This window comes from Ovis aries, chromosome 2 (assembly GCF_016772045.2).
Source record: "Ovis aries strain OAR_USU_Benz2616 breed Rambouillet chromosome 2, ARS-UI_Ramb_v3.0, whole genome shotgun sequence".
Taxonomy (NCBI): domain Eukaryota; kingdom Metazoa; phylum Chordata; class Mammalia; order Artiodactyla; family Bovidae; genus Ovis; species Ovis aries.
Genome location: NC_056055.1, coordinates 77143585 through 77169162, shown reverse-complemented (window position 1 = coordinate 77169162; position 25578 = coordinate 77143585). Strand labels below are relative to the sequence as shown.

Sequence of the window (25578 nt, the reverse complement as noted above, 5' to 3'; positions counted from 1 at the left end):
TAAAATCTTGTTTTCCATTTCTAGCTAAATACATATCAAACTGATTATGAGCCAATTTCTCATACATTTAGCTCCTTCTACAAATATTTAACAAGTACTAAGTTTTTACAAAATGGTAAGCCCTAAAAGCAGAGAAAGAAGCAGTCCCTATCTTCCGGTTTCTCAACATGGTGGGCAAAGAGATAAGTATATAGTTAATTTCAGGATAGAAGTCATGATAAAATGTCAGTTAAGGCATAATATGACATTTAACTCAGACTTGAGGAGAGAGGAGATCAAAGATCTTAAAGTAGATGAAAGTAAAGAGATCAGGACATCTTAAAGTAGATGAACTCTGATGAGTTCTGATAGATGCGTAGAAATAGGCCAGGTAAGGAAAGTCAAGAAAGACACTTTTCACTGTTTCTTTAATAAAGTGAATGTATGATGATTATCTTATAGAGCAAAAGGCCTGGATTCTTCTGCATTAGCATTAACTAGTACCTTAGCCTGATCAAGTAACTGGGCAATTGTGCACCTAGATTGCTCATCTGTGAAATGAGAAGGTTTAACTAGATGTTGTCCGAGATCTCCTTCAACTGTAAAACCTGTGATTGCTCCTGCTCTAAAGGATATTTTTTAAAGGCAGACTTTATTGGATAATCATAAAATAACTACCTTATAAAGCAATCACTTACTAAAACAGTTTAGTAAGCACCAATGGGAAATTCCCTTATCAAAAAATAGTATAATTACATATCCCTTCTGAGATACAATATGTTCAAAATTGATCACAAAAGAAGAATAAGATGTATTCTGAATAGAATGATATTAAGTTCTTTGTAGCAAACTTACTCTTATGATATTTTTCCTCTTTTAATCTATCGCTCTAGATATTTCTAATGATTCTCATACATAGACTCTTCCTATTTTATGTATTGGTTTTATTTACCTGTGAAAGAACATCAACTGTGTCTATTCTACACACACAATTTATTTTGCACAAAAATTATATTGCCAGATTAATTTGCACCATCATAATTCTACATATTACCATGCTTTTCACTTGACTCATCAACCCTTCTTGAGTTCTCCAACTTTAAGGGAAAATACTTGGCAGTGACATTCAGATCTTGACCCCTCACAGCACAGTCATTGTTCTCTTACCAGTCAACTGGACTCTAGATCAGCAGTCTTCCTTTTTCCACCTCAAGCCTCCATTCCTTCTCTCCTATTTCATTGATATGATCTAGACATTTAAAGCAAGTACCCCTACCATGTACTGGCAAAGAACACATATATTTCAGGGGAGTTTAATTGCTACAACCGCTTTGGAAAACAGTTTGACATTATCTACTAAAAGTTGAACATATGCATACCAGATGATCCAGCAATTCCACTCATTATATACAACCCGTGTACCAAGGAATACTTACAAGGATGTTTATTGCAGCATTAATTGTAATTGCTCTAAGCTAGAAATGACCCAGTGTTCATCAACAATAGGAAGGGTATAGGAAGTGTGGGAGACTTTCCTGGGAATCCAGTGGTTATGACTCTTCACTTACACTACAGGAGGTGCAGTGCTGGGCCTCATGGCCACACACACACACACACAAAGACACAATTCAATAAGTAGTATGTGATTATAGTTATTAAGGTTCAAGGCAGCTCTGAACTATGGGGTTAAAAATGAAGATAATGCTTTGTTTACCTTTGATGAAGAGGAGAAATGGACTTGTAGGGTAGCATGGGGTTTCTGTCGCAGTGGAAATATTCTATATTTTGACCTGGGATGTGGTTACACTGGTGTCTGCTTTTGTGTGACTCATTCCTTATTCCTTTTCTATAAGTGCACTGTACTTTGAATGCTTTAAAAAGTACTTGGGCTTCCAAAAAACTCTTATTTAAAAAAAAAAAATATGCGAACACATGGTCAAAAAGCCTCTCATCCTTTAGTGATGAGAGGCCCACTTGCTATCCCAGTTAGTATATCCTGCCATATGTGTTATAAAACTTTTATACTACAGTAACCTTCATTATTGTAGAATATTTTCCCTCAGTTTCTATGTTAATTGCAATGTGGTTTAAGATAGGATTCATTGTTCAGTTAACAAAGCTCTAAATCATTCAATCTACTACATATATAGTAGAAAAGGAATGAAATAAAAAAGAGAGAGGGCAAGAGGAAGGGACAAAAATATGTAACAGGGGTTCTGACATGTTTGACAAGACAAAACTGTAAAATATATACTCTTCCTGATCTAACCTGCTTTTCTACTCTATGATATGCATATGAAAAACAGATTTGATACTTTTCAACACAGGTACTTTTAGATATTTCAAGTTTTATTTTTTCCTGAATGTTTGCTTACCTACCATTGCTTACCTAGTACCAACTTGAATCTATGAAAATGGCATCAAAGAAAACCATGTGCAAACAATTCCAAATAAAAGTGAACCTCTCCTGATGAAATCTTTTTAATATTGATATTAAAAGTCATTTTTAATTAATTTAAAGGGTCACATCTACTTGTGTTAATGGTTAATGTAGAAACGGCTTTAAAATGACATGCTATTTTGATAATCAAGATTTGGAGGTATTTTAGAATAGGGTTAACGGCAGAAAATTTTTCATATGAAGTAAACTTTTTTTCTAGTTATTTACAGTTGTAAAATGCATCACACTAGAACATATATTTGAATTCCAGATTTTCTGTTAAAATGCCTTTTTAAAGTTTGAAGAAATAAATTAAAATATTCCTATTACATAAAGCTACAAGTTATTAATGAAACTTGGAATTTTCACATTATAACAGAAGGGATGCCATATAGCAAAGATAAAAATTACAGTGAGGAAATCTAAAGTATTTTTTATGAGTAAAAAAGTAAAATACCATGATTTGATTCTAGCTCACTCTGTTTAAAAAATAAAATAAAAGATGATAGTCTTTGGATGTAAAACACACCAAAAGAAAAGCTCTTTATGAGATGTTTGTTTTTTCTGTGGAGGGGAAAAAAAAAACAAACCCTGGGGTTTTCCTAAAGGAAAGGGAAACCTTCAGGAGTTCTTAGAACAATTTTCAGTATACATCTGTAAATACTAAAAGTGCATCAGCCAAGATTATACCTCACCATGGACAGTTCTGCTGTTGAAAGTTATTGACTTTAGCTCTTACAGCTTCCTTAGCAGCAACAATTAGTCAGAACTTGGTTTCCTAGGTGGCAATGCTAGTGGTAAAGAACCTGCCAATTTAGGAGGCTTAAGACATTCCAGGTTCCATCCCTGGGTTGGGAAGATCCCATGGAGTAACGTATGGAAACCAACTCCAGTATTCTTGCCTGGAGAATCCCATGGACAGAGGGGCCTGCCAGGCCACAGTCCATAGAGTTGCACAGAGTGAGACATGACTGAAGCAGCTTGGCACACACACATACACAGAGATGAAAGAACCTACCCCATTATTCCAGTTCCTTTCTTGCGTGTTCATTCTCTCACCTGTATCAGGCATATTCCATGAGCTGAGGGGCATGCTTGCTTGGTGAAATCAACTGCCAAAAATCCATTTTCTTTTTTTTTTTTTTTTCTCTCTTTTTTTTTTCCTCTTTTAATTTTTTTTTAAATTTTTGGGGTTTTTTTCTCTTTTTATTTTTTTTTTAATTTTTATTTTGATTTTATTTTACTTTACAATACTGTATTGGTTTTGCCATACATTGACATGAATCCACCATGGGTGTACATGCGTTCCCAAACATGAACCCCCCTCCCACCTCCCTCCCCATAACATCTCTCTGGGTCATCCCCGTGCACCAGCCCCAAGTATGCTGTATCCTGCATCAGACATAGACTGGCGATTCGTTTCTTACATGATAGTATACATGTTTCAATGCCATTCTCCGAAATCATCCCACCCTCTCCCTCTCCCTCAGGGTCCAAAAGTCCGCTCTACACATCTGTGTCTCTTTTGCTGTCTCGCATACAGGGTCATCATTGCCATTCTACCACTTAGTAAAGTTTGTGATCTATTTTATCCTCAGCCTTCAAAAAAGAAAAGATAATTGAGAATAGTTTGCACTTTGGCCACGTGTACAAAGTTCAGTTGACCTAACCATGAAGCATGACTTAGAAAGAATTGAATCTTTGCTCTTTCTGGCTGGTGTTACATACTTTCTGTTGTCCCCTCTACTAGATCAATAGATGATTACATTGATATTTGTACTCAGAGACAAAAGATAGCTTTGGAATAGTCTGAGAAGCAAAAGAGTTGCATTCATGTCTATAAAAACTCTGAGAAACGGCTTCAACTAGCAAACCCAGTTGTGCATTTACCTGACACTAAAGAGACAAGTGCTTTGCCAATGTAAATGATATATTAACACTGATGCAAGTGAACTACAAGAAAGCTATCATAAAATCTAGCCTAAAGGTGTCATTCAGCAATAATCTAAATGAGTTGTGGAATAGGGCTTGAGGATTTTTACCTCAGGTTAAAAGGCAGTGCAGTTGCATGTCAAGCAGGAAAAGCCTCCTCTTTTTAATTCTTCAGAAAAGAAGCAGGGAGATCTGACCATCTTCTCTATATTTTCCTTTTTTAGATAGGGCTGAGAGTAAAGGAACTATATGTCTGAAACCTAGGTTCTGCCAAACAGAACTAAATTTAACCAGTATGTGGACAATAAAAAAAAAAAGACAGATGGGTGAGATTTATGAAGAGCCCTTTTGAAAAGTGGCCTGAAACAGGTGGTTTCCCAAAAGGAGTCAATGTATAAAGTGTTTCTGGCTGTAGAATGAAGGGGAGAAAGAGACGTGTTGGCAATAAGTATATGGGTGCTTGCTGACTGAGGCTCATATGGCTTGTCAGGTGTCTCTATTTTGTCTGAACTTCAAAAGCTATTTCATTGTACTATGAGAAGAGCAGAAGGTCTTGGATTCTGTGATTGGTTATTGTTTTGAAAAGGAAAGAAAATTACCTTTCATTTTCTCTCCATTGGCGCTAAATCCCCAGTGGCGGTTTGAAGGACATTTCAAATCACTGCAACTACAGCAAGGAGCTTTTGAGTCAGTTACTTCTGACTAATATTTTACAAATGCTCTCACCATCCCACCCAAACCTGCAAATAGAAGTCTGGAAAACAGTTTTGCAATTTTTTTTTTTTAAATGTTACCACTTGCTTTGAACTCTGAAGTAAAATCAAGTTCTACCTTTAAGATTTTACTAAAAGGTATTTTGAAGACTGTGCCCAATGAAGTCTTGCATCACCCCTCCCCAATACAAAAACTGAAAACTGTATTTAGGACAATATTTCCTATGAAATCTTCCTGGTACATTTTACCATACACTATTAAATTTATTTAAAAATAGAGAGAAATGGTCATCATGTGACATATACTATGTTCCAGCCATAATCTAGAACAGAACAAAATCTATTTCTATGAGAGTACTCTAGTTTATAGTGGGGGAGACCAAGCAGATTAAACAGTCACAGTCTGTGTAGGCTAAGTGCTGTAATAATTTACTCACTATTTTAATGGCTTAAAGAACTATAATTTATCCATTCATCTATTGGCAAACTCTTACATCATTTCCAGATCTTGGCAATTATAAACAATGCTGTGGTGAACACTGGGGTGCATGTATCTTTTTTAATTAGTGTTTTTGTTTCTTTTGGATATATACCCTTATTGCAATTGCTGGATCATAGTTACTTCTATTTTTAATTTTTTGAGAAAACTTCATACTGTTTTTCACAGTGGCTGCATCCTTGTGCATTCCTACCAACAGTGTATGAGAGTTCCCTTCCACATCCTTGCCAACATTTGCTAGTTTTTTATTTTTTTGGCTGTGCAGCTTGTGGGATCTTGATTCCCTGGTCAGGGATCAAGCCCTTACCCCCTGCAGTAGAAAGGCAGAGTCTTAATCACTGGACCACCAGGAAAGTCCCCTTGTATTCTTTCTGATGATAGTCATTCTGACCAATGTGAAATGATATCTCATTGTGGTTTAATTTGCATTTCCCTGATGATCATCAGTGTTGAGCATCTTTTCATATACCTGTTGGCTATCTGCATTGTCCTCTCTAGAGAAATGTCTATTCCAGTCTTCTGCCCATTTTTTAAAAATCAGGGTGTTTTTGTTTGTTTGTTTTTGAGGTTAAATTGTATCCACTGTTTCTATGTTATGGATGTTAAGCACTTATTGTTCATAGCATTTGCAAATATTTTCTCCCATTCAGTAGGTTGGCTTTTCTTTTTTTTAAATGGCTTCCTTTGATATATAGAAAGCTTTTAACTTCAATTAGGTCCCATTTGTTTATTTTTGCTTTTATTTTGCTTTAGGAGACAGATCAAAAAAAGAAAGAAAGTATTGTTATGATTTATGTCAAAGAGTGTCCAGCCTATGTTTTCCTCTAAAAGTTTTATAGTGTCTGGCCTTATGTTTATGTTGTTAATCTATTTTGAATATATTTTTGAATATAGTGTTAGAGAATTTTCTAATTTTATTCTTTTACATGCAGCTGTCAGTTTTCCCAACACCATTTATTGAAGAGACTGTCTTATCTCCATTGTATATTTTTACCTCCTTTGTTATAGATTAATTGCCCATAGTGCATTGGTTTATTTCTGAGCTCTCTATTCTGTTCTATTGATCTGTTTTTGTGAAAGTACCATACTGTTTTGATGACTGTAGCTTTGCAATGTAGTCTGAAGTCATTAAGCATGATTCCTTCTTTCTCAATTTTGTTTTGGCCATTTTGGGTCTTTTGTGTTTCCATGAAAATTTTTAAATTATTTGTTAAGATGTTTTATATATATATATGTGTGTGTGTGTGTGTGTATACAGACACACACACACATACATACATACACACACACACAAAGGACTACTTTTATAATCATAAAAACAAAGGAAATTATCCCATTTGCAACAACATGGATGAACTTCAGGGGTATTACACTGAGTGAAATAAGTCAGACAGAGAAAGTCAGATACTGCATGATATCACTTTATTTGTGGAATCTAAAAGCTACAGCAAACTAATGAAGATAACAACAACAAAAAAGAAATAGACTCACAAATATACAGAACAAATTATTGGTTACCAGTGGGGAGAGGGCATAGTGGAGGGTCATTATAGCGGTAGGGTATTAAGAGATACAAACTATTATGTATAAAATAAACTGCAAGGCAATATTGTACAACATAGGGAATATACCAATATTCCATATTAACATTCAAAATAACTATGAATGGAATAAACCTTTGAAATTGTGAATCACTGCATTGTACATCTGTAAATTATATAACATTGTACATCAACTAAACTTAAAAGAAATAGCTAAAATTTAGTTCTTATTTACATGAAATCCCAGAGCCAGTGATGTTTCTAGTCAGGGTCAGGTGATAGTCATCTTTGTAACACTCTGGTATGAAGATTTTATTAGTAGAAGTAAGCAGTGATTCTGAAAGATGTGACCAAAGGACAAGGTGAGCTTCCACAGTGGCTTAATGGTAAAGACTCTGCCTGCAGTGCAAAGGCTGCAGGAGATGTGGGTTCAGTCCCTGGGTTGGGAAGATCCCCTGGAGGAGGGCATGGCAACCCACTCCAATATTCTTGTCTAGAGAATCCCATGAACAGAGAAGCCTGGCAGCTACAGTCCACTGGGTCTCAAAGAATCAGACACAACTGAAGCAACTTAGCACGCATGCACAAAGGACTAAGCTCTTTCCTTCTTAGGACTCTTTCCTTCTGTAGGTCCTCAGGGATTCCAGCTACAGATAGGAACAAAGAATAAAGAACCATGTATAAGATGTTTTTAAGGCCTGGACTGACATGGCACGGTTTATATCTAGCTGTATTCCCTTGTGAGGAATCAGTCACATCTCACATCTATCTGGAAAATATATATATATATATATATATATATATATATATATGTGTATAACCTGACTCTGTAACAGGAAGAAATTGAAACCGTTTTCTAAACAACTAGCCAATTTCTATGATACAAGATAATGTGATAAGGAAATACACAGAGCTGTTGAATGTCATTCTCCCAAAATCATCATTAAAGGTCTGTTATACTTGGGGCAACAGGATGTCTAAGTGAGTAGGTGTTTTTCTGATGAATTCTGTGAAATTGATAGAACAATCCATTCAATGGACATCTAGAACATGTGAAAAAGTGCTATGAAGAAGGTGGTCTAGACAGAAGTAAACTATTCTAAAAACAAACAGGAATCATTAGGGTATTCTATTCTAAATTCCATCAGGAAATTAAAACAAAGTGCTTTTTTACACATTTCAGTGTATGAATTTTGAAAAATTAATAATGAGACTATTTTCCATGAATGTAATGCTGATAAGATTTAGAACTCTTCCATGTGAGTTAGTCCCAAGATCAGTAGGAAAGGCAAAGTGAGTCCCTTAAGAACCTTAGAGGCTTGAACCACCATAAAGACCAGAGGATGGGAAATTTGAAATGTATTATGTAATTTCAGGAAGCAACTATGGCACTCATTAGACTTGATGAAATAGATGTTGCAAGTAGCTAAGGTAATCACTTCATGTTAGACATGATAATCCCATTCAAAATTGCAAAGATGCTCAATAGTCATTACTTTCCAGCATGTGAACAGACAGACATTCATCTTGAGTTGATATTTCACTCTTTCAATTAAAAATTGTATGACATAAAATTGATACCAACTTCTTATTAACCATCTTGGTTTTTTTTCTCCTCTCTGTCCCCCCACCTAAAAAAAAATAATGGTGAAAATATGATATTGTGAAGATAACTTAGGGTTTGAAAAAAATTTTTAATAAGTTTTTATTTCTTTTTTTCTAATTAGGTTTTGAACTTCTTGAGGCCAGGGACTGTGTCTGAAACCACAGTGGCTATCACAAGGTAAGTCTACAACACATCTGCACTCCTTCCCTTAATTAGGTCTTAGAACCAGTTGTAATGCCTGATATGTAATTGGCACTCAACAAATATTGCTTTGAATGGATGGATGGATGAAATATTTGAACATTATATTATTCACTTGATATTCCCCTTATAAAATATAATAAGATTGAATTGTTTTTTACTTAGGATGGCTGTTTCTTCTTTTTAAATAAAATTATAACACACTCCAAACAATGGAACAAGTAGGAAAACATTTCTCAATGAGAGATTTAATTTTCATTTCTGAATCATGGATGGTGTTCATCATGAGTATGTGAGAAATCTAACAATGGGTTAATGTTTTGATCTGGAGCAGCAGATGCCTCTAGATTTAAATGTTGATTGAATTGAGCTGCTGCTGCTATGAAATTATTAGCCCTCAGCAGTGCTCTCGCCTACATACTTTATTTTGGTTCTTCTAGAAGCTACAAGCTATTTATTGTTAATGAGAGAATAAAGTGAGAAAATAGATTAGCAAATAGATTAAAAAATTTAAATGTCTAATCTCTGTTAAACAATTACAGGGTTATCAATTTTTACTGCTTTGCAACAAAACTTTGCTATTAACACAGCTTTGTTATCTTACATATCTTTTCTCTAATGTGTTATTTATCATAATAATACTTTTTGATAAAATTCTCTACCAAGTACATTTTTATTGCAGCTTCACAGTTAGCTTCTAATCTTAAAATGATAATTCTTTAAAGTAATTATTTCCTATGCTTGCTAAGATATTTAATCCATCAGCTCACCACTTAAAATGGTTACTAGTAAAAATATGTGATGAATTATAAAATAATCCAAACTGTTTTTAATTGATGTTTCTAAATGCAAATTTTGTAAATGAAGGTTACGAAGTTTAGAAGTTCCCTAGCATACTCAAATACTCTTATCTGCTAAAAATATTGCATTCTCAGCATAAAAGACAGGATCCCACCTCCCATATTCCCTGTGAACCTTATTTTGGGATTAATGTTTATGACTCTAATGAAAAAGCAAGTATCTGTATGTATAGAAAAGGTACACAAAGATCATTCAGAAATAAAAATGCCATTAAAGTCAAATAAGATGAGGATTAAACAAACAAATGAGATAGAGATTGTAGAAAACTTAATTTCGTTCTCTCCTGTTTCCCCTTTGGCTCCTCAGTGTTTCTATTTTATATATTAAGATTCAGCTCACTTTCACCCTAAAGCTTTCTTGGATATTCCCCATCAAAACAAAGCTTTATTCTTCTTCTGAACTCCTATATGCCTTTGTTCATAATAACTTATGATACTGATGATTCTGCTTCATGGTTCAGCTATTATATAGAATCAGCATTTTCTGAGTACGTTATGTTCCAGAGTTAATTTAAAAACCAGTTGTTTGGGAATCCAAATGACTTATTCCCATAGGACTAATAATAGAAATAATGCTTCTGTCTTTTTGTTTTTTTTAATTTCTGTTGCTGTCTGATCTAGTGCGAATTGAAATATTTCAAATATACCTCCATTTTGACATTGCTTCCTCAGAACAAATCAATTCTATTCTCAGGGGCAAATTGCATAGATTCTAAACCTGTACTTGCATGGATTCTTTGTTATTTACTAGCTGCTGAATCTTAGGCAAATCATTCAGGTATATGTGTTTGAAATGTCTTATTTTCAAAGTGCAGAAATAATTATACCAACTTCTTTAAGCTGTTGTGAAGATTAAATGAGTTCATATATGAACAGTGCTTTAGATCAGTACCTGACTTATACTAAAGTGTGTATAAGTTAACTATAGATGTCATCATTATTGTTTTCACTGAATCTGGGAGTATCAGGAACTTCTCTGCCCACATATAGACATGTTTGAAAGTAGAAATATGCAATACATTTTAGAAGCTCATCTTCTATAGATAGGGTAGATACTAGAATTATATAATACAGTGTCTCATGTCAGAAAGATCATAACTAACTATCTCTTCTATAAAATACCAATCAAATGCTTTTTTAGTACACCTGTATTTCCAGGATGAGTTAAAATGGAAACAAAATACTGTAGCCATCTTCACCTCATCACAAATATGAAACAAAAGTAAAAATAGCAGTGGTTCTTAATCATATGATTTATTGAACCCTTTGGATGTGCCAAGCAAAAGGTGGAAGGCTTTATATGTTATCCACACATCCTCCAATTACAGATGAAGATATTGGTAATCAAGGAGGCAAATATCTTTCATTGCTAATGAGAGTTACAGTGAGAATACAAACCCCCTTTCTGACTTTTCAATCTTACAGTATTTCTACTCTACCCAAAACAGCACTCTAAGCCAAGTCCAAAAGTTTGTTGATATTTGTTGTTTTCAGATTAATATTTACATGTTCTGAGGTCTTTTTAGGAATTGTTCTGCCACTGAACAAGTTTATCTAGTTCTTTGTAGTTCTGCTTTCTCTGTGTTTTCTACAAAAATCTAAGACATTTTAATCAAACCATTAGGTGAAGCCCAGTACACTTATTTCGGGTATGATAGTTGATCAGTATTTCCCAAATTGTCTCCTTGTTCATTTATCCAAGATCACCAGCTCACTCATAGTATTGCCTCAGAGCATTGAGTTAGAAATTCTTCTTTCCCTTTCTAGTCCATGAATTCTATATCATCCATCTTGAATGTAGGCATCTAAATCTAACACTTTACAAAGTGCTTAACTTCTTAAATCCTGCCAAAGAAAAGACAACTTTCTTATTTAATGTATCCCTTATTCCTTAAATATATTTAACCATTATTTGTTGCTACACATATTATGTGTCAAGCAATCTGCACACCTATCTTATTTACTTTTTACATTAAACCTCTGAGGTCAGTACTATAATTATTTCCACATAAGGATGAGGGACCGAAGAACTGAAGAAACTATCTTACCCAAAGTCATGCAAGTGGTACACGTATCAGAATTCAAACCCAGTGGAACTCCAGAGATGACATGTGCCTCTGCATTTTACCACGGTCCTTCATTGCTCTAGGTTGAGAAAACCAAAACCATCCTACTAGATGGCAAAAGCGTGAGGCTTCCATTGTCTTGCCAGTCCCTGCTTAACTGTTTGGATTGTAAATTTTTTTGAAAGGAGGGTCTGCCTCTTTTTATTCATGTTTCTGCTCCTCACAATAATAAATACACTATCCTGTAATTAAAGGTTCAAAACACTTTATCTTAAAGCCATTGATCAAGTTTAGTCAATTTGGTTATATTAGTTTTCTTCTTCATGTAATTGTCAGTTTAGCGTTTCATAGTTGGATCAAGCTAATGCTAGCCAGAAACTGTGAAAATGTCATAATTTGAAAATTCACAGATTTGTGAGGTGAACATATTATTGTGAATTCTATAGCCAAATGTTTTGCTTATTTTGGCAAACATGATTTAGTGTCTTGTTAATGAGAATATTTGAATATTTGCTGTGTCGCACCATGTTTTACTATAAGGACTGATGCCAATACCTATAAATATTTTCATATAACTAAGAGTAACCGTCTGGAATTTTAGTCAATTTTGGAATCTCATCAGTTAAGAAAGTCAGAAATACTATGATTTCTTTAGGTGTTGTTAAGAGCTGTTTATAAAATTCTGACTAGCACTATTTTAGAGAAATAAACCAAATCTGTTAACAAAGGCAGCCCAATTAGTGACCCTGATATTAGGGTTTTTTAGTGAAGAAGTTACAATTATACAGTGGAAGTGACAAATGGATTCAAGGGATTAAATCTGATAGAGTGCCTGAAGAACTATGGACAGAGTTTCCTGACATTGTACAGGAGGCAGGGATCCACACCATCCTCAAAATAAAGAAATGCAAAAAGGCAAAGTGGTTGTCTGAGGAGGCCTTACAAATAGCTGTGAAAGGAAGAGAATCGAAAAGCAAAAGAGAAAAGGAAAGGTATACTCATTTGAATGCAGAGTTCCAAAGAATAGCAAGGAGAGATAAGAAAGACTTCTTCAGTAATCAATGCAAAGAAATAGAGGTAAACAATAGAATGGGAAAGACTAGAGATCTCTTCAAGAAAATTAGAGATACCAAGGGAACATGTCATACAAAGATGGGCTGAATAAAGGACAGAAATGGTATGGACCTAACAGAAGCAGAATATATTAAGAAGAAGTAGCAAGAATACATAGAAGAAATTAAAAAAAAAAAAAAAAAACTTCACAATCAAGATGGTGTGATCGCTCACCTAGAGCCAGACATCCTGGAATGTGAAGTCAAGTGGGCCTTAGGAAGCATCACTACAAACAAAGCTAGTGGAGGTGATGGAATTCAGATTGAGCTATTTCAAATCTTAAAATATGATGCTGTGAAATTGCTGCACTCAATATGCCAGCAATTTAGGAAAACTCAACAGTGTCCACAGGACTGGAAAAGGTCAATTTTCATTCCAGTCCCAAAGAAAGGCAATGCCAAAGAATGCTCAAACTACTGCACAGTTGCACTCATCTCACATACTAGCAAAGGAATGCTCAAAATTCTCCAGGCCAGGCTTCAACAATACGTGAACTGTGAACTTTCAGATGTTCCAGCTGTATTCCGAAAAGGCAGAGGAACCAGAGATCAAATTGCCAATATCCTTTGGATCATCAAAAAATAAAAAGAGTTCCAGAAAAACATCTATTTCTGCTTTATTGACTATGCCGAAGCCTTTGACTGTGTGGATCACAATAAACTGTGGAAAATTCTGAAAGAAATGGGAATACCAGATCACCTGACTTGCCTCTTGAGAAATCTGTATTCAGGTCAGGAAGCAACAGTTAGAACTGGACATGGAACAATAGCCTGCTTCCAAATAGGGAAAGGAACATGTCAAGGTTATATAGTGTCACCTGCTTATTTAACATATGCAGAGTACATCATGAGAACACACTAGGCTGGATGAAGCACACACTGGAATCAAGATTGCCAGGAGAAATATCAATAACCTCAGATATGCAGATGATACCACCCTTATGGCAGAAAGCGAAGAAGAGCTAAAGAGTCTCTGGATGAAAGTGAAAGAGGAGAGTGAAAAGTTGGCTTAAAGCTCAACATTCAGAAAACGAAAATCATGGCATCTGGTTGCATCACTTCATGGCAAATAGATGGGGAAACAGTGGAAACAGTGATAGACTTTATTTTCTTGGGGTCCAAAATCACTGCAGATGGTGACTGCAGTCATGAAATTAAAAGATGCTTGTTCCTTGGAAGAAAAGTTGTGACTAACCTAGACAGCATATTAAAAATCAGAGACATTAGTTTGCCCACAAAGGTCCATCTAGTCAAAGCTATGCTTTTTCCAGTAGTTATATATGGATGTGAGAATTGGACTATAAAGAAAGCTGAGTGCCTAAGAATTGACGCTTTTGAACTGTGGTGTTGGAGAAGACTCTTGAGAGTCCCTTGGACTGCAAGGAGATCCAACCAGTCCATTCTGAAGGAGATCAGCCCTGGGATTTCTTTGGAAGGACTGATGCTAAAGCTGAAGCTCCAGTACTTTGGCCACCTGTTGTGAAGAACTGACTCATTTGAAAAGACCCTGATGGTGGGAAAGATTGAAGGCTGGAGGAGAAGGGGACAACAGAGGACTCAACCGACTCAATGGACATGATTTCGAGCAAACTGTAGGAGTTGGTGATGGACAGGGTAGCCTGGTGTACTGCAGTCCATGGGGTTGCAAAGAGTTGGACATGACTGAGCCACTGAACTGAACTGAACTGACATTACACATAGCAGTGATCTATTCAGGTCTCTATTCGAGATTTTTGATTACAGTGTTAACTTGACAATCTCAGATAAAAAACAAAATAATCAAATTAAAAGAAGGTTAATTGTGTATGCATACTGTATGGCCAGAAGAAGAAAGCTCAGCAGGATGTTTTCTGGTCATTTCTACTGACAGAATTACATTTTTTTTTTTAAATTCAGGGGTAATAATCAAAACTTTCATATTATACACATAGTATTAAAAAGAAAGACTTTTTAGGATTTACTAGCAAGACAGTTTAGGAACTATATATATATTCTAATGATGTTTATGGGAGTTGACTCAATGCTCTCCAGGTCTCTAATTGTTAACAATTCATCATGAGTAGACTGAGTCAGATTTAATGTGTACATTTGTATGGATAGATAATATTGGAACTGAAATGCACCTTAAAGACTCTAGTCTATGCTTCGTATATAAATTTAGACCTGTAGAAGAAAAATGGGCTACCCGAAATCACAGAGATATTTGGTACAATATCTGTGATTCAGATATTTTTTCTTCCTTTACTCTGCATTGAAAACAATATTATCCTTTGATGAAAAGAAAAAAAGAGGAAAGAAAAGTTGAGACATAAAGACAAGGTCACATAATTCAGTCTCCTACTCTATAGGAAACGTCCCCATGATACATAGTCATTCAGTCTATGATTAAAACTATACATAAATGCAAGACAGGAAAAAAGACACAGCTGTGTATAATGGACTTTTCGACTCAGAGGGAGAGGGAGAGGGTGGGATGATTTGGGAGAATGGCATTCTAACATGTATACTATCATGTAAGAATTGAATCGCCAGTCTATGTCTGACGCAGGATACAGCATGCTTGGGGCTGGTGCACGGTGATGACCCAGAAAGATGTTATAGGGAGGGAGGTGGGAGGGGGGTTCATGTTTGGGAACACATGTAAGAATTAAAGATTTTAAAATTAAAAAAATAAAAAACTAAAAAAAAGAAAAAAACATTAAAAAAAAAACTATACATAAATCTCATTTTCATTACTGAGTAGCTCTAATTGTAAGAAAAATCATCTTCATACTGATACAAAAATATACACACCTTTATTTCTTCCTTTAGCCTTCTGTTTTTTATGCAAAATATCTATACCTACTTCAACCATTCCTTTTATGACACGAGTCTCAGATATATTTCATCCTCTGACCCCTCCTTACAGTATTAATAAAATGTTTCATGTTGATGCTCAGAATTAAACAGAATGTGACATATGGTACCTAGAGGCTACCATAAGCTTGTGGGAACACTATTATCTCTTGATCTGACTATTGTACCTTTAGTTTTTTTTAATAAATTGTGCCTTTTGCATGATTTTGGTTGCCCTCATGAAACAACTAAAACCTAAAACTATTTTTCACATAGACTACTATAAAGAAGGGGAGGCTTCCCCTGCAGTTCAGCTGGTAAAGAATTCACCTACAGTGCAGGAGACCTGAGTTCAGTCCCTGAGTTGGGAAGATCCCCTGGAGAAGGGAAAGGCTACCCACTCCATTATTCTGGCCTGGAGAATTCCATGGACTGTATAGTTCATGGGGTTGCAAAGAGTCAGACATGACTGAGCGACTTTCACTTTCACTTTCTTTGCTATAAAAATAAGGTGTCCATACTTATTTTAAAATTGGATTGTTTGTTTTTATCATGTTTAAGTCAATATTGACAGAGTTAAACATATTTCCTATCATCAGCACCATAAACATCAAAACAGGGTTATATAAGGAGAGGTATGTTCCTTAAAATGGGCAGTAAGTATTCTTTTGAGTCCTAAGTTTCTAAGAATTGTTAAGATAATCTTTTGTATAAATCTTTTGTATGAATATATATAAAAGATAATATTTTGAAAAATATACCATGTATGATCTTAGATAATTTATTAACAAAGATTTTAGGGGTTAATTGTTTTGGTGGTGAATGGCATAGACCTAAAGATTTTTTTATATAAAAATCTCATTTTTCTAACAAATCTTGGAATAGTTTCAAACTTTAGGGAATAAAAAGACTTCTGAATCTGATCCCAGATTTTTCTGTGCAAAAGCATATTTTTTAAATCATATTTTAAAAGATCAGAAATCACCTATAGTTGCAAAATGGAATTATGAGATTTCCCATGTAATATTTTTGGTTTGAAACAGCTGTCTACAGTTTACTTGAGATTTTCATATTACTATATTTTAAAACCATAGTAATGTCAAAAGAAGATTACATCTGTATAATATTTTCTCCTTGATCACAAGGACTGTGCTCCTAAAAATCTTTGAGACAGATAATTTTTTATATTATAAGTATATACTTTATAAGGTTATATTTATACCAATATGTTTACATATATAATTTTCTCTTCATTAAAAGTAGGTAGACATAATAAAGCCAGACTTGTAATAGTTTATCTTAGAGTAATTGTGTACAAAGTCATTTCTTCCTTCTTCTATTCATTGAATATTTATTAACCGGTCGGTGCCCTAGATGATTGAGATACAAAGATGAAAAAAAAAAAAGTGGAACTTGCCCTTAAAGGAGGAATTTACAATCTTTTGCAGGGACAACATGAAAGAAAATAAGTGAAACAGTGTTTTATAGTATCTTTGAAAGTAAAAACACATATAGGCTAAAACTGGGGCAAACCGCTACAGTACCTTACAGTGGACCAGGTGCTCCAGATGCTGGTGACACAGAGTTGAACAAAAAAATTTACATTCGAGTGGGGGAGGCAGATGGTAAAGAAAAACAGAATATATTACATAGTGATGAGCAAGAGTGAGATTTAAAATATTTAACAACCAGCACAAATGGGTACCTAGCTGTCAAACAGACATGTAGCTACTCAGAAGGGAAGTTTATTCCACCTGCCAAATATCAGGATGGACAGGCAAGTAAATAAACAATCAAGAGAGTTAAAATAGTCCCTAAATATGGGAAGAACTAGAGATCATGATAAGATTGCTTAACCTAGTCCAAATAGGTGGGGAACTGCTTTTTCAAGAACAAAAAATGATGTCTGAGTCTAAGGGTGAAGCTAATTCAATGAGGAGAGGGCTTTGGGGAAAGGGAAAATCTGCTGAACTTATTTGCTTTTGATTCTAAACACTTGAAGTTTGCTAATAGCTTATTAATAACTTCATTGCTATGTTTCTTTAAGAGTAGTATATCCTTATCAAACTATTTATCACTTTGGGCAGGAAGTTATTTTAAAGGCTATATTCTAATACATTTTGTTTTTCAAAAAATACTTGTGGATCACCCATTTCGTGCTTGGGTTTCTGTCCTGGGTGCTGGGTGCCAGGATGAATTATATCTGAATCCTGCCCTCAAGGAGCTTAGGATATAGTTTTACTCTTAAGTTAACATCTAAATTGTTAAGTTCACTAAAGTATGCATTTATTGTTTCAAGTCTCTAATACGCTACATTTATAATTCCGTACATGGTATGAGTTACCTAAGTTACTAACTACTTATTAGATCACCCTAAATGCATGCTGTTTGTTTTTATCACCCCCTAAAAAATATCCTTAGCACCTATTAAATGTTGTAGCCTACAATATTATTGTTAAGTAATAAATATATGGCTTTCCCAGCTCTAGCCTATTTTTGCTACAGATCATTGAGACAGCCATGAAAAGTTTATATACTTTTATATTTTGTGGAGATTTATTATATGAACTTTACTTATAGTATCTATGCCAAGAAGCCCTTACATCATTGCTCCTATTAAGGGTTTTTTCATATATGTATAATCAATCATTAATAATCTTGAATTTAGTTACCACTTAGAGAAGATTAATTTTCTCCTCATTGACGCATTTACTTGCAATCTCTCTCCCCTTTCTAATAGCAAATACTTCCACAGAATTCTAATTTCTATCAGCATATTTGACATTAATATATTCCTTCCATATATTCACAGTTGTTTCTCTACTTATAAATTTCCATTTATCATGCTTGTCTAAACATTGATTTTAAAGCTTTATGAGTCAGGAACCCAGGGATCATTTTCTTCAGTTTTTGTCATGATCATTCCCTTTACTTGAGGAATAAAGATTCTTCTTTCTAATTCTCTGTGAAATCAAGTATAATTGTGTTCATATTGAAAAGAAAGACCAATAATGATTATAAATACACTTTAATGTGAATATAATTTTATAATCAGAGTTACTCCATCCCACACCAATTTTCCCTTCAGATTTTGTAGGAAAAAGGAATTGATCTGGCAGCAAACGCAAAGTTATGGATCTACGAAAGTTATTAACCTCTCAATGCCCCATTTAGCTTTTCCCATTTCACAAGAATCAATGATAAACACACCCATTCACTTTAAGTTTCTCATTAAAGCAGAAATTTAACACAAAATGAGTGCCTCTTGCTTTGTCTTTCAAGTTGATAATGTGTATATTATCCTAAGAACATGGCACCGCCACCCTGGTAGTACCACAGCCTGGCAGGTGCTCATTAAGCTTCCCTGGATAGCTGTACCTGTGATGTAGCCAAGTCAATAATCCAGTTTAAGTTGTACTTGGTTTGAAAGTACATAGTCACCATGCTTCTTCTGAATGGACTTAATTCCACTGATCCAAATGTTGGCTTATTATTATTCCGGACCATCTTTCTACCCATTTGTTCTCATCCCCAAGTCAATTGTTACATAGTCACCATGCTTCTTCTGAGTGGACTTAATTCCACAGATCCAAATGTTGGGTTATTGTTATTATGGACCAACTTTCTGCCCATTTGCTCTCATCCCCAAGTCAATTGTTTCAAGACTGGGAAGTCTGAGGTTGAGAAGTGATGAATTTTTTTTTTCCACTTCCTCTCTTCCTGCCTGTTTCTCTAGATTGGAGAGAGATCATCAGTAAGTGAATATTTATTATATTTAGGGCAATCATTTTTTGTCCAACTGTCTTTCCAAAGCTTTTTGTTTCCCCAGCAACCACTTAACCACAACAGTGAAAAAGTGAAATTGCTTGTTGCTTTCCATTGAAAATTAGATTTTGGCCCTAAGCCAAGCTGCCTGAGCCAGCACTAATATAATTCACAACTGGAAGAAGACAATCAATTAATCAATACTATAATTTGGAACTGACCATGGTAGTAACACTCACAGCTATTAGACTCAACTGAATGACACCATTTAGAATTAATGAGGTAGCAAGAGCAGGCAAATCAAAGACTCATTTAAAGACTTTTTCCCCTAAAATCAAACTGCCCACTCTATTTTGTTATTTTTTACCCTTATTTAGTGATACTGGAATGAAGTTTAATGTAAGAATTTGAAGGACAAAGAATCATATTCATTACAGTGATTTTGAACAAGAATTTTAATGAACCTTTTAGGTATGGATTTCAGGAAAATAATTCAGTTCAACGTTAGACTCTTCTCAGAAATCTAAAAAAAAATGACTTAAAATTAGTTTTTTAATCTTCTTTGGGCTTTCCTTAATCCAATCTTATATAATCAAAAAATGGCATATATTGGATAAATAACCACCTTTGAAATTTCAAAATTTTAAAATAAGTTCCAGAAAACCTCTATGCTTCACTCTGTTTTAAACCTACAAAAAATAAATGAATAAAAATGTAAAAACATACAGGACCTGTGATGTTTGCAAAATGACAACAAATACCAACTCCCCCCAGCACTTCCTGGCAAAACCATCAAGTAGTACAGATCTTGTTAATAAGACAAGGGTTTCTCTAAAGCCACTGACTAAATATTTATAATGATATGTCGTTAAGCTAACCAGGAAGTTTGAGCCTTTGTTGGTGTATCAATTTTCTTTGGATTGGGCATCCCTAACCTCTGACTAGATAAATTTTTAGAATGTGTCTAAATGAGAAATCTCAAAAGTTAGCCCAGGGACATTTAAGTGTGGTAATTTTTGTTTTTCAAGTTGGAAGCAAAATACAAAAGAATTTCCATTAAATCTGGCAGAAAACAGGAAGGAGGAATGACATAGCTGTGCATTTTGTATTACCAGGCATCTGAGGGGTATGATTTGACCAGCAACATATCAAAATCCATACAGCAAATGCTCAACTTTTAAATAAAATTATAATTGACATATATTAGTTTCAGGTGTACAACATAATGATTTAGTATTTGTATATATTTCAAAATTATCACCAGTTAATCAAGTTCATTGTTTTGAATTAGAAAACTCAGATTAGAATCATCCCTCTTTAAGTTCCTAATTTTATTACAACAAACTGAAGAAAGGTAATTGCAGGAGTATAGCCCTGTAATTTATATTTTCTTTCCAAATACTTATCGTATACTAATACCAAAGGGTCACTGAAAAAAATTTGGGAGCCCTCATAGTATAGATTCAGAGAGCGTATGATATAGAGTTGGTTATAAATCAAGATAGAATTATTTTTAATGTGAGATTTTAATATATTATCTGTGGTATATTTTAAAATCTTATAAATTAGTAGGTTTTTAGAAATATTAAAAATTTTAGATGATAAAATTAAAGAAAAAAAGAGGGGCTCTAAGATTTGCTAAGCGAATAGCATATTAAACAAAATGGGAGCATTCGATTAGAAAGTCAGTGTAATTTTGTCCATATTGATTTCCATTTATATGAATATATATAATTTATATAAATTATATATGTATATTCTATATAATTTATAGCATCCAATGATTGTTTCCATAATACTAAAAGAAGCATATATTCTAAATAAATGACACTTCATGAAATGGAGCATAGGTCCAATTTAATATATCACTTTTTATTGTGAAGAGACACAGGAAAGCATTCATTTTCATTCTACTGCCTTCACTAGATTAGGGGTTCCATGGTGGCTCATTAGTAAAGAATCGCCTGCCAATGCAAGAGACGTATGGGAGGCAGGTCTGATCCCTGGGTCTGGAAGATCCACTGGGGAAGGAAATGGCAACCCTCTCCAGTATTCTTGCTTAGAAAATCCTATGGACAGAGGAGTCTGGTGGGTTATAGTCCATGGGGGTGCAAGAAGTTGGACATCTCTTAGTGACTAAACAATGGCAATAGTTCTTAGATTGCTAAGCTTTCTAGAACAAGGCTTGGCTACCTCTTTTGTTTTTAAAGAGCCACATCACAAATATTTTAAGATCTTGTGGGACATACACACTATGCAGCAAGAGACTTAGAACCTGGTAAACTCTGCTATTTTATATGAAAATAATTATATAAGAATGACTAGCCTAGTGGGCTGCCATCTATGGGGTTGCACAGAGTCGAACATGACTGAAGCAACAGCAGCAGCAGCAGCAGACATGACTTTGCAACAATAAAACTATTTACAGAAAGAAGTAATAGGCCAAAGTTAACCTATGGACTGTGGTTTGCCCAGTTTTCTTGTAGAAACTAAAGCAGAGTCAGTTATCTGGTTTTAAGGTAAAAGTCTACTCCAAGGGATGGTAGCTTTCTCTGACCCCAGAATGTGAGCCAAAGCTCACTAAGGACAGTTTGATAGTGGAAAGTGTCCATTATATCCCTGCAGTGATTAAAAGAGCATGTTTCATGCAGCAGCTGGTTACAGCACATGAACATCTGTGAAGTAAGTGTAAAATTCAGCATTAAATTTAATATTTAGTCTTTTGTAAACCAAAATAATAGATTGTTCTCTTTATTTTTAATTGGATATTATGGCAATGGCATTTTATGATTGGGGATCTTCGACCTTCTTAAATCTGCTTCACTTTGCTTCTTTTGCTTGTCATTGTTATCAAATGCAAAGATAACTCTCCTTGCATAAGAAGCAATATACTATCTTGCATTATATTTAAAAAGCTGAGAACCACATCAGTGTTAAAACATGGCTGAGCATTATTATGGGATTAGTGAAGAGTATAAGAAAGGAATTAGAACCTGACAGGTAGATGGGATTTAAATTTTTTTAAAAGTGTAATGAATATTCTGATAATGAGGAGACTCGTGTTCTGAATTTGGACTCCTTGGTTTTGAATTTCTGGTCCACTATTTATAAACAATGTGACCTTTAGCATATTCCTTAACCTCGGTCTGTCTTGGTTTCTTCATCTTTAGAATGAAGATGGTAACAACGCCTTTCTCACTGAGTTGAAAGTGTTGTCAAGACTTAGTACACTGGCACATAGCTGCTGCTGCTAAGTCGCTTCAGTCGTGTCTGACTCTGTGCGACCCCATATACGGCAGCCCACCAGGCTCCTCTGTCCCTGGGATTCTCCAGGCAAGAATACTGGGCTGGGTTGCCATTTCCTTCTCCAATGCATGAAAGTGAAAAGAGAAAGTGAAGTCTCTCAGTCATGTCCAACTCATAGTGACTCCATGGACTGCAGCCCGCCAGGCTCCTCCGTCCTTGGGATTTTCCAGACACATAGCTAGTACTTAGTATTTAACTTAGCTAGTGCATATATTCCAGAGTGAGATTCTGGGCTGTGATGGAAGTTTTCAGAGGCAGATGTCTGTGATCCAGCTGAATGACTCCTAAATCTTTTACATCCATAGGTAGATTTTTTTGAAGAGATATTTTGTAGAAGGTGTTTTCTAAATGTCTTCTTCCCCTAGTGCACACATACAGACACACAAGCACACACACACTAAAGGGCCTCTAGAAAGACCAGTTAGGAATCATAATATGTATCCCTTCAGTTAGAAGATGTAGTGGACAAGTGTCTGAGCCAGGCATAAGCAGTCTATGAAAGAGGAGCTGGTTATGGTAATCTCTTGGAGCAGAGGGGAATTTGAAAATGTTAATGGCACCTTCAGAGTTTGTAGGGACAATGGATTTGTGAGCATTTCCTCATGACCACTTTGGAAATACACAGGCGAGGAAGCCGCAGCAGGGTAGTCTAAACCTTCCCAGGCAGTTCAGCTAGAGGGGCGAAGGCCCTTGGACAGAAAGAAGAGTCTGAATTCCAAGTGCCTGGGAACTGTGCAGGAGAGCTCTCTGGGACAGGAGTAGGAGGGGAACTCCCCCATATTACACAAATGAACACAAGAAAGTCAGCTTTGCTGCTGCTGCTGCTAAGTCGCTTCAGTCGTGTCCGACTCTGTGCGACCCCATAGACAGCAGTCCACTAGGCTCTCCTGTCCCTGGGATTCTCCAGGCAAGAACACTGGAGTGGGTTGCCATTTCCTTCTCCAATGCATGAAAGTGAAAAGTCAAAGAGAAGTCACTTAGTCATGTCCAACCCTGAGCGACCCCATGGATTGCAGCCTACCAGGCTCCTCTCTCCATGGGATTTTCCACGCAAGAGTACTGGAGTGGGGTGCCATTGCCTTCTCTGGAAAGTCAGCTTTAGATATCTGCAAAGGTTCACAAAGTACTGAAATTACCTCACCTCCACAGATTCAGCTAAGCAATGACTTTGTTTTGCTCTCCTGTGTTCCCCTTCCTCTATCCCAACTTCAAAGGAGTTAGAAACCTCAGTAAATAAGATAGGTGAGAGGAACAGAAGTGATTCAACATAAAAGCAAACCCAGAATTTTGACACATTCATGAGATGAGGTATTTTAATTACTGAATTGAAACTGTGTTTTGTGATTTAGAGTCACTATAGGTTGTTTTAATGCCTAAAAGTGGACAGAAATGCAGTTACGTCTGCCTGAATTTTCATCTGGGGACAGAATCAGAATTGACCCCTATGAAAAATGTAAAAGGTCAATGAGTATGAAAAAAACTATTTTGTTAATACATTTGGCTATTTTAAGATTATACTTCATAGTTTATATCTATTCAATGTTATAGTCATTTATTATATCTGTTTCAGTGGATTGGAATCACATTTAGGACCCTGTATTTCTTTATGATAAATAAGTCCTGAACATTTCTTATGCTCCAGGCACCATAATAAGCACCAGAAATAAAGGAAGGAATAAAGTACATTTCATAAGTCTAGTAGGAAAAGTGGACATCTAAACAAATGTGCAAGGAAGAGTAATGCCCACCCCTTTCAAGATGTCAGCATCCTAATCCCTAGAACCTGTAAACCATTAACTTGCATGGCAAAGGGGATTTTGCAGATATGATTAAGTTAATCTCTCCATATTGGGATGGAGAGATTATTTTTGGTTACCCAGGTGAACCTGGTTTAATTATCAGGATCCTTAAAGGAAAAGAGGGAGGTGAGGGAGAGTCAGATAAGATGTGATAACAGAAACAGAGGTCTGAGAGAGAAATTTGAAGATGTTATCTAGCTGGTTTTGAAAATAGAGGAGGGGGCCTGAAGCAAGTGATGTAGGCAGCCTTGATAAGAAAGAAAAAGTAAGGAAATTAATTCTTTCACAGACCTTCCAGAAGGAACACAGAACTGCTGACTCATTTTAGACTTCTGACTTACAATACTGTAATAATAATAAATTAGTGTTGTTTTAGCCCACAGATTTTGTGGTAAATTATTACAGAATCAACAGGAAACCGATACAACAAGCAACAGTAATAAAACATAAAATATGATAGGAAAAATACATAAATGTTGAAGTCATATTTCAGTATGATTTATTTAACTAATTCAAGAATCCAAGAAGGGCTACTTCAGAAAGTGATATATAAACTAAGATAAAAGGATGAATAAAATCACCTAGGAAAGAGGAGTAGTGAAGAATATTCCAAAGAAGCCAAAGAAGGGAATTAATATGTGAAGGCTTAGAGGTGGGCAAGAGCAAGTTATTAATATATCTCAAAAAACTGGAAGAAATTCAATATGTCTGGACAACAACATTTAGGAGGAGATTGAGTGATGAGGCTGCTGAGTGTACTAAGACCAGATCATGAAGAGTCTAATCATTATTATGTGTTTCAAAGCTTGAACTTAATGATAAGAGCAATGGGAAGGTTCTAAAGGATTTTAAGCAAGGGAATGTCATAATCCCTAATGCACTGTAGGGAGTGGAATAGAGGAGAGAGATGTTGAAGAAAGGAAG

At 35.2% G+C, this 25578-nt stretch overlaps 1 protein-coding gene across 24 annotated transcripts in view; it reads left to right on the top strand.

Moving 5' to 3' along the window:
* The window catches only part of PTPRD (protein tyrosine phosphatase receptor type D), a 2474579-nt gene that overhangs the window by 1557264 nt on the left and 891737 nt on the right, over positions 1-25578 (top strand). For all 24 annotated transcript variants that reach the window (XM_060410987.1, XM_060410960.1, XM_060410965.1 and 21 more), the window contains exon 9: positions 8832-8887. The gene's annotated coding sequence lies outside the window, so the exon portion shown is untranslated. The remainder of the gene's footprint in view (positions 1-8831; positions 8888-25578) is intronic.